Here is a 5,106-nt window from a genome sequence, read left to right as displayed (position 1 = left end):
CCCCCCCCCCCCCCCAACACACAGTCTTTCATTTTATTGCTGATCCTGTAAACCTGTGTAGGCCTCCTTTTTTTTCTTTCTTTTTTTTTTTCATACACAGAAAGGGAAGGGAAACAAAGAATTTGAAGTGATAGGCTGAATGGATAATGGCATAGATGTCTATACAATTGTATCAATTCCCACCCCTACTTGTAGCCATCCATTGTTTATCAGCCTTGCCTGACTATGCCGTGTGGTTAGCTACATTCTGTACACTAGAATTGTGCGGACAGGTTAAAAGGTTCTAAACAGCGGGTTGACTGTAGAGCGGAAGAAAGCAGAGTTAACACAGACCAAATATTCAGTGTTTGGGATTTTCTGAGCAATATGACGGCTGTCCCACGGACATCTCGCACATTTACCTCAAACTCTGATTCTCTCTCCCTCCTGGTCAACAGCAATTATTATAACACAATCACCTAGTGGAAAAAAAATCTTATTGAATTCGTTGGTAACATTTTGATTAAGACATATTGATATTTATCCAATAAGTAAGGAGAAGCAGGATTGGAAAAAAAAAATTTGTGGAAAGTTTTACAATGTTTTTGGGATTTATTAATCAACTGTGCTCCAGGAGTACATTAAAATGAAAGCTTGAAGTTCATTAAGCTTTTTTTTTTTAAATTCTGACAATCTGTCTTTGAATCATATAGCACAGTTCAGAAATATAGTGTGTGTTTGTTTGAGTGTGTGTGTGTGTGTGTGTGTGTGTGTTTGTGCGTGCACGTGTGTGTGTTATTTCTTTTAGTTGGAAAAATGTCATATAATATAAGTAAGGCGAAGGTGGCAAACTGCTTTTTAAACTGTCAATGCCACTCGGAGTGATATTTGATGTTTTTTTTCTAAATCCAAAATCTCGCCTCTGACTTAAATAAGCAGGCAGGAGAGAAAGAGAGAAAGATATTTCTAACCCAGACAGTTAATGCTTTTGTGAGAAATGTTTAATTTAATGTCATGAGAAATATCCAACATGGCATGAAATGATGCATTGAGAGAGAGTGCTTAATATTTAAAGAGTGTAATGTACTTATATCTTCCTTAATGAATCCCGGCATGGCCATGCAGGGTTATACAGATCCAAAAACGGATCCTACTAGATCTTTTCTTAATAATGTTGCACTGAACCATCCTATATACAATCTGGAAACCCAGACGAGGCTGAAACGACATCTGAAAATGACAATTGACAATTGTTTAATGAAGCGTTCAAGTAAAGGGAAATTAACACTACTCTTCTCACTCATGCTCTTTATTTAATGCCTGACCCGTTCTGTGACTCCTTACTCGTCTCTCCCGCCAAAGAGTATTAGTAAGAAGAATTGGGTAATATGATACATACCTTTTTATTTCATCTTTGTTTCCGTCATTTGGATTTGAATTTTAGAAATGTCTCAAACATTAACCTGACCAAACATTTTTTTACATTAATGTATTTATATTGTAAGTATTCTACTATATTATTACACGATAATTATGCTAGGTGTTTGTGTTATTGTTATATTGAAACTAAAGATTCCACTGTAATAACCAAAGAACATATAATATCTCTGTGGTAATTACATATTTTGAGTTTAATCAGGTCAGTTTGTGTTGAACAGCACAGGGACAACATGCTAATCCTATCCTGGGCACACAGGGAAGTTCCTGCTCTTCCTCTCTCATCTCCATCACCTTCTCTCTTCCTTTTTCTCTGTCTCCTCATCTTGTCCTGTATCTCTTCCCTTCCCGAAGCTCAGCTTTGATTGACGTGGTCTTTTCATTTTTGTCTCTCAGTAAAGAAAGGAAACGCTGGGTCAACTGATATTCATATGTAAATGTCACCGGCCTCTAGGATAATCTTGCAATGAAAATAAAAATTAAACTATTTTTTAAACTAACTAGCTGGCATCATAATGGAGGCCCACTGTTTGGGTTGTGCGAGCACACAGGACATCGTAGGTAGGGATGGGTATCATTAAGATTTTAACGGTATTACTTCTATTACTGATACGGCTTATCAATTTGGTACTTGCTAACGGTATTCTTATTGGTACTTTTTTTAAGGAAAACGATTAACAACAGAATTGACACTCCTTTATTTTCTTATATGTTGTGTATATCAAATAACATTCATGAGTTGCAAACTACAAAAGCATTGTTTTGAGCAGATTACAGAAATGTAAAATAAATAAACAATTTTATCGAAAAAGAAACAGCATTTTCTTTTAAAACATATCATTATTGGACTCGGGGGAGACATGCAGATAAGCTGCAGAAGGCCTAACATTTTCTAGCTGTTCTTCTGCAGAAAAGATCGTGTTTGCCTTCTCTGGCAGAAGGCGGGACCTCTCCTGGCTTCTGGGGTTCCCTGCAGCTCACTGCCATCACACTTTCTGACCATTTCAGGTTGAATTTATCAACGTGCCCACAAAAATCAGCTGGCTAACAGTTACTTGTAATAATGAAATAATGTTGTTGTATAATTTACTTAACTCTATGTGTGGACTCCAGGCTGCTAGCTAACAAAATACCTGGGAAAATGATAATTGAACTAGCTAGATGGTTGAAAACTTTGGATTTCCCTGTCTCTCTATCATGGACTTCCCTTAAATGTTTTGAAAATCAAAACAAAATCGGAGTTGGGATGAAATTATTAATGCTTTTCTGTAGCAACATAAAAGCATTTTTTTCCCTCCAGTACTTATAGCAAAACCTTAACAATGCTCCGGTCTTTCATAATTTACCCCCCTGGGGCTCATTTAATACCAGGGTTCAGTACCCATCCCTAGTCATGGGATGTCTTGGGATGAATGGCTTTGAACTATAAGCAGTCCACTAGTCAACTTCCCTATATCACACTTTGCATAGATTCAGCTGCCTGGCCAAGCAAGCAATGGTGGCATCATACTAGCAAGTCAGTAATCTAAATGCTATTCAATATCTTTTATCCTATATATATATACACCTCGAAGAAAAATGTAAATAAAGACGTTAAGTCACACTTGCTAACATCAAATTGTTCACGTTGGAAAGGGAGGTCAATGAGCAAGTAGCTCTGCAAATAATCTGAAACCTTCTCTCTATCTTTAAACACTGGCTGTAGTGTTGGGTTTTCTGTAAATTGTAATCAAGCATTTGTCCTTGGATACGGGTTGTGCTGTGTAACCATTGTAGGAAAGATAGGCTTTCAGCCTCCACCCAATAACGTCAGTGGGTTGTCAGGACTTCACTGACCTCTTGATATGTTCTATTGTTTGCTTTGAGCTGAGACATGCATGTTGACTGTGCTGCCCAAAGAAAACCTCTAAAAACAATAGAGCCATAAATTTCTACATCATTATGAGCTATTCAGATGATCCCTGATTGATGTGCACATTCTAGAAGCCAGAGGCCCATCAAAGTCAAACATAAAATACAAATGAGATTTTTATGAACCATTTTCATTCAGTCTGCAGCTGCATTCTGTTTAATTTTCTCTCTATCTAACTCTTTATCTCAATCATGCTCCTCCAGTTTGTTGAAAGCTGAACATTACACAAAACACATCAAACACAATGCTTTTAATCAGGTCATTTATTTGTGGTTATATTTGCCGTGTGTGTGTGTGTGTGTGTGTGTGTGTGTGTGTGTGTGTGTGTGTGTGTGTGTGTGTGTGTGTGTGTGTGTGTGTGTGTGTGTGTGTGTGTGTGTGTGTGTGTGTGTGTGTGTGTGTGTGTGTGTGTGTGTGTGTGTGTGTGTGTGTGTGTGTGTGTGTGTGTGTGTGTGTGTGTGTGTGTGTGTGTGTGTGTGTGTGTGTGTGTGTGTGTGTGTGTGTGTGTGTGTGTGTATATATAACACACACACACACACACCCACACAGGACAGGCCAGGCCAAAAGTTTGGATACACCTTCTCATTCAATGCCTTTATTTACATTGAAGATTATCACTGAAGGCATCAAAACTATGAATGAACACATGTGGAATAATGTACTTAACACTGTGAAAAAAAGTGTGAAATAGTTGAAAACATGTCTTGCATTCTAGTTTCTTCAAAGTAGCCACCCTTTGCTTTTTTGATAGCGCTGCAAACCCTTGGTGTTCTCTCAATGAGCTTCATGAGGTAGTCACCTGAAATGGTTTTCATTTCACAGGTGTGCCTTGTCAGGGTTAATTAGTGGAATCTTCTCATAACGAACGACAGTCGGAGTAAACCTCCCGAAGGTCGTAGCTGAAGCAACAAGCAAGCTAACGTTAGATGGCCAATGCTGAGCTGAACATGTTTACTCACCACAGGTTACTAACCTATTTTGCGTTCGGCGCTTCTTTATTTGGGTCTTGTTCTATGAAGTTGTAAAGCCAAAGTTTATGATGAATGGCGGAGCAGCTGCCACTGTTTGTTGTCAACTCTCACTCACGTGCGGCCACGCGCAGCAGATACTACGTGTTAGGGTAGGCAGGGTATAGGTAACAGTGGAAGGTAATAACGGCAAGCTCAGCCGACGCTTCCTAAAAATAAACATTGTTCACGAGTCCCGCACCTCGAGTCGGAGTCGAGTTTGAAGTCACTGTGTGTGCGACATGACGTTACTTTCTATGCATTCTTGGTTAGTTCCATAACTTTGTAAATTAACAAAAGCTAGCAAGGGTTTGCCTTTCTCCTGTGTTATTCTTGTGAATTGGTAACGTTACACACACTGGTTCTATTGGCATCACATGTAATGGTACACTGACTGTTGTTTCGCTGACTCCAAAAAGCCTTGCAATGGCACCAACAGGCTAACCCGCATGTAGAAGTCCTTCCACGGCGTCCACAGGCAGCATAGAAGCAGTGCGACCAGCTATCCCAGGTGTGTGGTTAACGTTAGCGACCGAGTTAAGAAGATAGGCCGCTTTCTCCACATTCTGAAAAACTACATTGTTGACATCTGTGTCCATGTGTGCCGCTAACTGAAACATACGTTCTGTCAGAGCGTCTAAACGAAAAATGATAAAGTCAATACTTATAACGTTAGCATTGTTCTCAAAAACTGTTGCTAAAGGCCTCAGCTCACTGACAACTACACCGTAGGTAGCCATCTTTGTTGTTTGTCTGGCCGGTGGCATGTAA

Source organism: Etheostoma cragini, chromosome 10 (genome assembly GCF_013103735.1).
Source record: "Etheostoma cragini isolate CJK2018 chromosome 10, CSU_Ecrag_1.0, whole genome shotgun sequence".
NCBI lineage: Eukaryota > Metazoa > Chordata > Actinopteri > Perciformes > Percidae > Etheostoma > Etheostoma cragini.
Note: the sequence above shows the minus strand (reverse complement) of the source record.